This window comes from Saccostrea echinata, unplaced genomic scaffold, assembly GCF_033153115.1.
Source record: "Saccostrea echinata isolate AGI-Se365-2 ecotype Australia unplaced genomic scaffold, CSIRO_AGI_Sech_v1 ptg000029l, whole genome shotgun sequence".
Lineage (NCBI taxonomy): Eukaryota > Metazoa > Mollusca > Bivalvia > Ostreida > Ostreidae > Saccostrea > Saccostrea echinata.
The window spans coordinates 12933525-12946375 of NW_026889778.1; the positions used below are offsets into that span (position 1 = coordinate 12933525).

Sequence of the window (12851 nt, forward strand, 5' to 3'; positions counted from 1 at the left end):
TAACTTTACTCCGTGAGTCAACACTCCGCCGATAGATGGCGTGACAGCTCCACAGTCACAGTCTTAAATTTAAAACTTTCAAATCAATAAATGCAAGTGAATATTATTGATTTGTCATTGCTTAAAATAAGATTCTACTAATGTTTTAAACTTTTCTTAAAATTTAAAGTAATGAAAAAAGGTAAAGATGACAAAACCTTATTGATCTCATAAGTCCTGTAAACAATACAAATCAAGAACATAGCAAAGATTCCAGCTTGGAAATACCGGAAAAGGGATAAGTGTCTAGGAGGAGTAATCATCCCCTCTTTACCGGTTACATCACCTTAAGCCCTCTTTATTGTTCGGGTAAACGGAGTAATCTGTACTATTTATTTCTTTTAATGGAATATGGACATAACGAACAGTATTCAAGCTCATAGTCCATATATTAAACAATACAAATAGGGAGCAGAGCGAAGTATAATCGCCTAATGATCGGTTAAAACAAGTCAATCAAAACTTAATCCAACCTAAGAAATTTGTGCTTATGTTAATTGACTATTCACTCAACAATATTGAAACTTGCGGTCTCGTTGCTTTGAACGGACAGATCATTTCTATATCAAAAGGAAAACAAGAAATTGTAAAGTATTTCTTAAACATTGAAAATGACTTTGTCATCCATCAATTGAAAATTTAATAGTAGCTTTATTTTTGCAAAATTTTACCAGTTTTTAATTAAAAAATAAATACTTGTTTTTGGCGATTGACTTTAGACCTCTCAAAATTTTAAAAACGACGAGTGAATGTGAATGGAAACGATGAAACATTAATCTTTTTATCTTATTTTCATGGAGTGAGTTTCCGTTACAGGAGGCTGAGTACTATTATTTCTTTCGTCCTTTAAAAAGCATATCAAATAGGAAAAGAGTAGATGAAGGCCTAAAAATAATTATGAACCCGTGACTTTGTTTCCCTGAATGGGTTCTTAATTACCTTTTCTACATATATTTTATTTTTACTTCTTCAGTTGTCACCTAAAGAAAACATGAAATTTTAGTCCTTCTAAAAAATTAATGAGAGTTTGTTTTGTTTTTGTTTTTTTTTTATTAATTCCTTCTCTTTTATGACTCATTTTCATTAAAAATTAAACAATGCAATCCTTCTATCATAAAAACTTACAGCACCCTCGAAACGCTTATTTACTCAGAATTTAAACGATATGTAATCAGGAGAAGAACTTGTAAGTTGTAAGAACTTGTTTCTAATCCTTTTGTGTTAAACAATAAAATATGTTCAAATCATATGTAATCCATCCATCAGTAAGATAATATTAACTTCTTATCAAAACCAGATTTAACACGTCATCTTGTATGTAAATACAATGAGGATATTAAATATTTTGTGGTTAGATATCGCACTCAAAGAAATGTCAACAATCCTGACCAACACGTGAAATAAATTCCATATTCAACCACAAAATATTGAATTTTCTTTTTAATGCATTTTCTTCGATTTTTCCTTTGCCTCTGTCTTTTTGTAACCGTGTCATGGCTGAAGTGACGTCATAGCTTAGCAATTGTGAGATTTTTTTTTTGTTTATTTATTGTTTAACGTCCCTCTCGAGAATGTTCACTAATATGGAGACGCCACTACTTGCCGGTGGAGAGCTGCAAATTTTGACCTATACTCGGCACTCAGGGCCATTGAGCAGTGAGGGATCTTTTTCGTGCCAACACCTACTGCGACACGGAACCTCGGTTTATACGGTCTCATCCGAAGTCCTACAGTGGGATTCGAACCTGCGACGTAAGAATCAACTCCTTACTTCGCGACTCTAGAGCGAACGCTCTAACCACTGTGCCAAGCGGGCTTTTTTAGCCCGATTCTTACATTCTTTTAAACTGTGACAAATTATCACTTTGATATCTTTTCAGTGTGACAAAATATCACTTTTATTCAATAAATAAATAACAGTGTTTCACTGTTGAAAATTTATCAAAATTTATGATAAATATTATTTGTGATTCGATACGCAAGAGCATGTTCTACGCATGTCCTACTATAGCGAGCTATTGACAAGCAAGTCAATGGAAAGAAACAAGAATATCACCAGTCTCGTTTGAAGTCAACATTTCGCAAGTACTATGGTCGATTGATTGATTGATTGTATTTTGTTTTTAATTTCCCTTTGGAGAATTTTTCACTCATATAGAAACGTCACCGAATGCCGGTGAAGGGCTTCAAATTAAGACCTATACTCGGCACTCAAAACCATTGAGCAGTGAGGGTTCTTTATCATGCCAATGCCTACCGTGACACGAGACCATATCCATATAAGGTCATATCCGAAAGTCCCGTGACTTTCACTTTTAATGCCGGGCGCTTGACGAAGGAACATTGACTACCTACATGTAGGTTAACGTCTTAGGTCTGACGCGGTGCGGCGAACGAGAATCAAGCCCGGGCCTCCCGATCACGAAGTGAATGCCCTACCACTAGGCTACCGTGACCGGTTCTATGGTCGATTAAATGACCTTATTATCATCAAATACAGTCTATCATTAAGTTGAATGCTGACTTATTTTTATTATACTCATTGTTTGGTAATTATTTAAGCACTAAATTACCGCCGTATTTTTCCGTTTGTCCGATCATGGCAATAGAGTACGGCGGATGTGACCGGTTGACAGGGGATATTTACTCCTCAATGGCACCTGATTAAACCTCTATTGTTTTTAGTGGTCCGCGTTTGCTCTCCACCTGAATTGTATTATTTGACTTTTGAGCTTAATTATACTGTTCGTTGTCTCCATATTTCATTACTATGTTTTCTATTTCTTTTATACACACCTATAACACATTGGCAATGACCTTTCCGTCTGTTATAGTAAGAATCCCTTCCACATGTGTGCTCCTGTTCAAAATAAAAATAAACTAAAATGTAATGAAAGTCTTCTTTATCAACCATGAGACATGCATCATCGTCAATGATTTTATACAACCAATTCATGCATATACAATATTGTGGGGGAAAAAACTAGAAACAAGTGATGTGCTTTATAAAGGATCTAAACTACGCTTTACAAAACTTATTCTCTGTTGTATTCAATGTTACGGGATTTAATGAAAATTTTACTCTTTGAAAGCACAATCAATGTCGAAAACTTTACAAGCAAACATACATGAATTGTAAGAACAAGTACCTTTAAATATTTATTTAACGACTTTCAAACGTATTCGCATTGATAATTGATCTTTCAATATTGAATAGATGTATACGTTAAAACGTGCAAACGTAATTGTACATCAGCAAATAATTACACACCTACAGATTTCTGGGAAATCACAATATGGAAATGAAATGTTTTGCATTTCATTGATCCAGGGTGAAATGATTACTTAATGCCCAGAATTAAAGAAATTTAAAAAACATTAGTTATCGACAACGAACTTTTTTCATATGTTATGAGAGGGAAAACTTAACGCCAAGAGAATATAGAACCTTTTTAAGAGTGGATATAACACCGGAAATTGTGTGTGAATTGTTTTTGTCGTTAAAATACAATGCTCCGAAGTATAAAAAAAATTCAAACTTGACATGATTTCGAATTGATATCATTGAATGCAGGCACACATCAACATAATTATTATTTTTACAAATGATGAGGGATTAATCTGATTTCTTTTTTAACATAAATTGACAAAGATTGACATTTTCTGCAAATTTTTCATACAACTCTCTAGGTATAGGGATCAAATATTTCCTCTCCTATTTGTATGTTGTTGAGGAAAAGGGGCAGATTTACAATAAAAACATACTGAGTATTATTAACACAATTATTAGATGGAGTCAAAGAGAAAAATGCAGATAAGTTCGGTTACACTGTAACGCATTTCTGTATAATTTATTTGAGTGTGAATACATTTTTGAATTTTATATCAAGTAGGTATAACTCTATAGCCTGCATAAATAATTTAACTAATTTCTTACCAATTCATACCGGAAGCATGTATTAGTTCCAGTAACCATTGGCGTGGAAATGCTTGTACTAAGCCGAACAATACTACCTTCCACGGACGAACAAATTTCCACTGCGTTACAGTCCAGGTTTCTGTAGCATTCTATAGCACAATAACGTAATGAGATTTCGGTAATTGTCGGTGTTACCTCGGATATCAACAGAGACTTGTCGACAAGAGAGACGTTCCCTTGATATAAAAAGTTACCACTCACTGCAGTAGCTTCCAAATGCGGTACAAATAAGTATAGAAAAGTAGGAAGGAAGACAAATGTATTCATTTTGCAATTCCATACATATAGGACCTCTTTCTTGGTAAAGGTATGCATTGAAATAATAACGATTTCTGTTGACATTTTACTTTAAATCCATTAAATTGTTGTTACCAGGAATAATTCCTCAATTTTGTCGGAACGGTAATTTTTTCTTTTAATTATAGCTATCCATGTGTTCTTCTTCAGGGCCAATTCATAAAACATTTCCACTTCACTTAAGAATAATGTGTTTAACGTATTTTATGAATATGCTGATGGAAATCGAACACATGATTTCATTTTAAGAGGTTTGATGAATAATTTATTCTGTTGAGCCTAGAATAGGACAATGGTCTTTGCTATTAAAATTTTCTTTAAAGTTCTGTAATTTGATAGCCTTTCTAAAACAATTGATCCAGCTCATGAAGCTCAACTAGATTATTTCTTAAGATTCCTTGTACATCCGGCCTGAAATTATTAGTGAATTGATGGAATGTATATCAAAATTGGATTTCCAATGCTACATTATATCACTCAACATTCATTATCCAAGCTTAAATTTTATGCAATCTCACAAAGTCTAAAAAAATTTCAATCTGATATGACAATCTAAAATAATCATCGAAAGAATTTGAAATATATTTACTTATAAAAAATTTCCTCAGCAAATAAAAGGTCACAATTCCATAAAATTTTAGCCAGTTTAAAATAAGAAAAATCTTTTATTCAAATTGTTTACGGTAATTTTCACTCTTTCTGGGCTGATACATTTCAGGATGCTTTCCGATCATTGATTTCTCCTTCTAAAATGTCCAAACTTTGAAGACTATTAAAACCATGAAAGTTATGACAAATCATTTATTTTAGGAATGACTCTAATTCTTGGCCAAATTATTCGAGTATAACCTGGTTTGGGTCAGTTTACGCTTTATAATCCGCGAAGCGAAGCGAAGCGGATTATAAAACAGCGTAAACTGACCCAAACCAGGTTATACTCGAATAATTTGGCCAAGAATTAGAGTCATTCCTTATAGTTTAATTTTAAAATCATTAAATAACTAAGGGTGTGAAATTTCGCTGCTTTTTATTAGTTCAGATTTGCCGCTCAATAATACAACCGTAGTAACGGAAGTAACGGAAGTGATGGGAAGCAAGGGGAGGTAAAAACTGATGCATAGGCCTAGCGGCAGCCTTGTTATTTGTTTACATGTGGTAAGAACGAATTATTGTTAAGTTAAAGGTACATTTATTAAATCTGGAATTTTCCATGAATCCCGAGGGCTGGAAATGAGATGATTGTATGGATACAGATGATTCAGATGGTTGTCAGGGGGGGGGGGGGGTCCCATACCAAACCAGGTTATACAGAAATAATTTGTGTTCCTTTTTGGATATTAACCAATCAGAGGCTAGAATACAAACAAAATTAAATTATAAAAACATATCCAGACACTAACTACATGCATAAGGCCTCCTAATAAACCCCATGTTTCATAATGGTTTCCAGTTTCAATCCTTACTGAACGAAACATGAAAAACAAGCTTTTTCGGTAGCGGTACTTGATATATTTCATATATGAATGCTATATTTTTATGCCCAGTATATACACGATGGCTTTTTTTTTTATTTTATTATTATTATTATTTTTTTTTTTTTTTTTTTTTTTTTTTTTTTTTTTTTTGGCAAAACATTCTTTCATCGCAATCATAGTAGAAAAAAATCCTTATGTATTTTCTATTGAAACTTTCTTTATATTTCTGTAATTTGATAGCCTTTCTAAAACAATTGATCCAGCAAAAATTTTGATGCCCAGTCTTAGCTTCAGAAATCAGGTTGAAAAAGAAAACATAGGAATGCCAGTATGAAAGAGGCATATTTCTTTATTTTTCTTAATTCTCATTGAGCGGGTCTTCGGAGGGGAATTTTTAAGTTTGGCTCATTATTATAAATTTCACGTGAACAATTTCTAAATTTGCAGTTATTCCTGGTGCTAAAGAAATAAATGAACAACGTGTGTTGCCAATTGTACCTGAAATAAGACTCACTTATATCATGAATGTGATAATGGATTTTTGCTTTCTTATCTCTAGACCTACCTTAACCTAGACAGAGGAATAAAACAGTAAAGTTGTACCCATAAAAGAAGAAGACAATAAATTATTTTATAATAATTTATTTTTGCGATTGTATTTCTTAATGCTACAGAAAGAGATATAAGCAATAAATAATAATCGACATTTCGTATACATCACTGGATTACAGAAGAAGCTAAATATATATACTGGTTCAATTAAAATGTTAGCGTAGAGGATTATTATGTAACATAAACAATATGGCTGCTCAATGATTAAATTATCTTGTTTTTTTTTTCATGATCTCCTTTTAGAAAACATTTCATGACATTTGTATGTTTATGGTAGTTAAGAATGATTTGATACTGTTCGTGTCGACATTTCGTAGATAATTTTCTGTTTATAAATATATTTATCAATTTTTTTTAAGAAGCTACTTGTAAAAGGAAGCATTTTCTATTTCAAAATTTAACTGTTTTCCGATTTTAAATGATATGATCTTTAAACTGAACGATTAACTATCGTACAAAACCAGATTTAAGAGCTATAGAAATAGATTTTCAAATGCATAAGTATGTATATATTATTTTTAAAAGTCACAAATCACTGGTGATTAACACTGAAAAAATTGTAGATAGATTTTTGTTTGTTCGAGAATCGAATCCCGATCACGAACCGAACAAACTTCTATTAGACTGCCGTAACCGGTACAACTGGGAATCAAAATATGAAAGAGATGTTGCAGACTCTGTGGTGTCATTTATTTGAAGCTGACTGGGATATATCGAGTCGACATATGAATGGATTCCGAAGAAACAATTGTTAATTGATAAAACAAAACGTCCTTCGTTTGTTAAACGTCCCTTCGAGAATTTTTTACTCAAATTGAGACGGCACCACTTGCCTGCGAAGGGCTGCAAATTTAGACCTGCACACGATACTTATGGCATTTAAATTGTGAGTGATCTTTCTCCTGCCGGTGCCTACTGCGACACGGAACCTCGGTTTATAAGGTTTCATCCGAAGGACCGGTCTCCACGTCACGCAGTTGATTCGAATCCACGACGTAAGGATCAACTCCTTCCTTCGCGACTCTAGAGCAAACGCTCTACCACTGCACCACGCGGGCGACTGATATAAATTATCTGAATGTTTGGTTGATAGCGTCAGTAAGTGTTCTCTTCTTCTCATGTATACATTTCTGTGAAAAAATTCTGCTTCATAGGAATATAAGAATAGGTCGGCAAATGAAGGTGCATAATTTGAGCTATCAAAATCCCAAAGGTCCCGAAAACCTGGTCTCAAAAGACTACGTACAGTACCGAACGGACACAACCTACATGTAACACCAGAGCGAACCCCCCAAAGCAAATACCGAGTTCGTTTGCGTTCTCTTGGGGTACGCTATTTATAAAATTAGGAGCTCTTTGGGTCGCTCTGTTCGCTGTGCGTCGCTAGGGGTCAGCTCCATTGAATGATAGATTGTTTTGAAAATTAAGTTTTTGTTATGTTTTAGTTATCTGTAAAAATGCGCAAATTTTCCCTCTCCAGATGCGGTGTCATTAAAAAAAAATGCTTATTTGAATTTGGAATGTATCCATATTCTGAAATATTTTAAGTGATATGTCCACTTACATATTTTTATCTACGTTAAAAAAATTCCGATTATGGACAGAATCATGGGTTTGTAACCATGGAGAAGCAAAACTCTACTTAGACATAGGGCATGGTATTTGTTAATCAACATCTCTAAAGTAGGAAGAAACCTATAGATATAATTGCTTTTAAACATGTGCAACATACCACGTTAGTGATATACAAAATATGAAAAAAATTAAATGACAATTTTTTTTTCAGCTCAACGTCCTTCTTCTCCTTAATATCAACTTCAGATTACTTGTGTGTACAATGACAATTGTGTTTTCCAACAAAATAATTTTGCAAGTGACCAATGAGAAGGTAAGTAAGTTTACGAGTTCCAAATTTATTGAAAAAAATAACTGTCAATGATGTCAAAAATTCTGGACATTAATTTCTCGTGGGGAATGGTCATATATAGAGTTGAAAAGTCGTAAGTTTTGAAATTCATGATTTCCTGTGTTCTAATTTCTAGATATTCTTTTACCTACACAAACATATTTTATTGGTATACAAGTTTTTTTTTTATATAAGTGGGTGTCACTGAATAAAAAACAGTCCTTCATACATGCACCTCTTTCCAAAAAGGGAGTTGAAAGAAAACATAATGACAGCTTATTTCATTTGCAAAAACGGATACAATGAAGCATAAAACGAAAACAAGCAAGTTTTTCTCTTACATGATTGAATATAACTTTTATAAACAAAACATATAATTCATTGCAACTAGAATGTTACAATAAGACAATATCTTATTTAAGCATAACGCAAACATAACACCATTAATTAGGCTTAAATAATGCTTTTACTCACATATACCAGAGAAAGGTATTTTTGACACTTTTGTTAGAATTGGGACCTCATATTTCGATATTTCCTGTTAAATACAATTCTTTACACAAATCAACTTAACCTGAAAAATTTTACTTTCTTACCAGTTACCAGTCTAATATTGATGAAAAGAAACAAATTTATGAAAGATTATGTTCGTTTGCAAGTATGCTTTGTAAAATTGAAAAAAAAATGAGCAAAATGATGTTTTCAAAAGAACTTAGCTCTCGAAATCAAAATCAAAATGAAAAAAAATCATAATTTTTCCTAAACTTCATACCATCTCAGATGGTAAACACCGTATAAAAGTGTAAATACAGTGGCTGCAACGTTATTGTTGACAAACCAATCGTGTAGAATCTTTCGTGTAACGTGCGTTATCGTTCGTGTAACGTGCGAGATCGTGCGTGTATCAGACTCAATCGTTTGCGGTTTAAATGGTGCGTGATCCTGCGTTAGGAAACGTGTAAATTTCGTTTTGTAAGTTTTTATCGGAATATTATTTGTTATTCAAGCATTTCGCTTGTCTGTTTTTTTTTTTTTTTTTTTTTTTTTTTTTCAATCCAAATAAAATAAATTACGCCCGATTTCATTATTGAAAGCAGAACGAACTAATTATCGCTTGGAAATAAGCAACAAAGTAAGTCGTACAATATTGTGTTCTCGTCAAATAGTAATTTTTTTGTGATAAACCGTACTAAGATGTTTAAGGATTTTTTTCTCTGATGTTAATTATGTTTACTGTTAATTATGGTCAAGATATTTTTAAAATCAATAGATCAAAATTAGATATTTTTACAAATAAATAGTTCTCAATGCTTACTTAAATATTTAGTCGGCGAGTGTACATGTACACGACATAATTGTCGGGTTTCGTTTATCAGTGTTTATCTCTGAAGCTTACTTTTATTATTTTTTTTATTTACGCAAATAAATGATTTGTAAAATAATTGTGGATTTTAGAGATTCACAAATGGAAACATGAACATAACTTATAATTTAATTCATTTTCATGCTGGCCATTTTTTTTCCCAAACTTATCCCTTTCTGCATATTATGAAATCCAATTCAATCAAAATTCACGGTCCACCTACATGTACATGTACATCTTCTGACAGAACGAAAAAAAAGGTTTCATAAGTCGGAGAATTACGTAAATAATTATTTGTAATCTAAAATAATTAATAAGTCTTACATGTATGAAATATATGGAGATAACGATCAGTATTCAAGCTCAAAAGTCCATTAAACAATACAAAATAGGAGCAGAGCAAACACGGACCTCCAAACATCAGAGGTGGGATCAGGTGCCATGGAGGAGTGAGCATCCTCTGCCGACCGGTCACACCCGCCGTGTGCTCCTTGTCATGATCGGGAAATAACGGAAAAATCCGCCGACAATTCAGTGTGTAAATAATGGCCTAACAATTAGTATGAAAAACGTCAGTCAGCATTTGACTCAAAGATAAATTGTATTTGCTTACAAGGTCATTGTATCGACCATAGAACTTACGAAATGATGACTTTAAACGAGACAGCTGATATTCTTGTTTCATCAACTTATTTGTCAATAATTTACCTCGTTTTAGAAATTGTAAACACGTAGAGCATGCTCTTGCGTATCGAATCAACTGAGAGATACATGTATATACCCCGTATGCAGGTGATGAAGGTATATTGCTACATAAGTAAGGGAAGTTGACGATTGAAAAGTTAAAGTCATCACGTTTATCATAAAGCTTGGTTGTTAGATTACCATTAACGTCTTTTTCAAGTAAAATATCCAAATATGAAACAGATGTGTCAGACTCTGTGGTATCTTTTATCTCAAGTTCACCGGGATATATCGTATCAACATAAGAATGAAAATAGCCATTGTTAATTGACAATACGTCGTCGATATATCTAAATGTCGAGTTGAACGCCACAGCAAGTGTTTTCTTCTTTTCACGCACAAGATTTTGGACAAATTCTGCTTCATATGAATACAAAAAAAGGTCTTCTAATAACGGGGCGCAATTGGAACCCATAGGAATTCCAATAGATTGTTGGAAGACCTGTATATATTTAGTTCCGGAAATATCCATTTCTTTTTTTTTATTTTTCAAAGTCGATGAAATAATATCAATTATAGTTATTTGAAATCTGAAATAAGTATTAAGCCTTATTTCGTTTTGTAAATATCCATTCCTAAAGAATTTGAACTATTTTGCGTGAAGAATCGTGCGTTTGCGTTAACAACCGTGTAAGATCGTGTAACGTGTGGAATCGTGTGCGTGAAGGATCGTTCGTGTAACAGATTTTATCGTGCGTTAATCGTGCGGAATCGTTCGTGTAACGTGATCGTGCGTGTAAGTTGTCAACAATAACGTTGCAGCCACTGTAATGGTCAGGCTCGTCGAAGCATCATCCGGGTTTTAGACAAAGAATTTATCCTTCCTTTGAAGAAATACCAGCCTATTCCTTGTCCATAATTGTTGTTACCGTATTCGCCATTGAGGTTTGACATATGTCCGTCGTGATACCACCAGGCTCCTCGCCACCGTTCTGCATTATTATATGCCGGTTGAGCGTCATTATCATTATCGAATGTGGAAAACTGCGCATCATTGTTGCAGTACTGATTTGTACACGAAATTCCGTCTCCTGGAAACAGAAAGAAATATATTTTTTGAGGTACAACCATATGTGAAGAGTGTGTTTTTATGAATCTGTTAAAGTAAGTAAATTTCGCTACTGGGCATTCCCAATTGTTTAGATTCTCATGAGAATCTACGTCAACATGGCAGAAGCTTAACTGTTTTCCTCCCCCTTTTAATTGGAAGTTTTTGTTCTTTTCGGGACACTACCACGCCTTTGAAACGATTTTCAAAAGCTTGCTTCTCTGTGGTGTATTTATCAACGAATAAAAAAAATCGTTCCCTAAAAAAGCATTCCATGTTCTCCTCTGTCTTATAGATAGAGCATTAAATTTTACCGTAATTCCAAAAAGGAAACTATTAAATAGCATAATATTTCTATTATATTGCACAAAATCGGTACCTATTGACCTACATGTACAAAATTAAATAAGAAATAAGAAAATAACATGAAATAAATTAACAGTTTTTGTTTGTCAATATTGCGTTAAATTATGTACTTATGGGAAAAAAATGATGAACAAGCTAACTCGAGATTGCACATCTTAAATACTGTAAAGGTATTACATTAAGCTTTGAATACTTTTTAGCGCATTGGGGTCTGTCTTTTGTGCTCAGTTCACAGTTTTCTTCGCCGTCCCTCCAAGGATATCATACTTCAAAATATCCTTTTAACTAACTTTTAAATACTTAATTCATTATCTGTGTCATGACATTGCAAAATCATGTAACCAATTTTCAAACAAATTAAATAAGCCAAGCGTAGAATTCTCTAAAATTCTTTTCAAAAGTGATTAAAAAATTAAATAAAAAATGTTTAATATGGGCAAATTTTTTTTCTCAATTTCAATGGAAGAAAAAAATTCTCCATGATTTTTTTTTTTATTGTTCACTTTATGACTTTTTTTCACCAATATTTTTAGAGTTCTATGCAATTGCACCACCTTGATCAAATGTTTTATTCAGATTTTTATTTCGTAGATAAATTTCTGAGTTCATCTCTAAATATTTACAATATCATCTACGATCAAAGAGCTAGGTTCACTTTATGCATAAAATGGCCTTGCAGATAGACCAGTTTATTCATGAACACTTTATGTTCCATTCTCATCATCATTATAAAGTAGAGACTTAGTGCTTTCAGGTTCTATATCAAAGTTTCCTCCAAAGAGTCAAGATAATGGAAAAAAAAGTGGTGTGAAATAGCAATGTTGTTGAATTTTGCAGAATACATGTGTATTTGAGAACCTTCTATAAAGAATTAAAATATGAGCACATCTTTTGATCCAAAAATTAAAATATGTTTCATAATCTTCATAAGCAGTTCTTTACTAATATATTTGCACATTTTGGATCGGGGGTTGTGCTGTTTACGAAATAATGAAAAAGGGCATCATATTTTGGCTGTTTTT

The 12851-nt window shown here is 32.9% G+C and overlaps 1 pseudogene; it reads right to left on the bottom strand.

Annotated features, from left to right (window-relative positions):
* Window positions 1–11189: 11189 nt before the first annotated feature.
* LOC133194993 (fibrinogen beta chain-like) overlaps window positions 11190–12851 on the bottom strand; it is a 32509-nt pseudogene continuing 30847 nt past the window's right edge.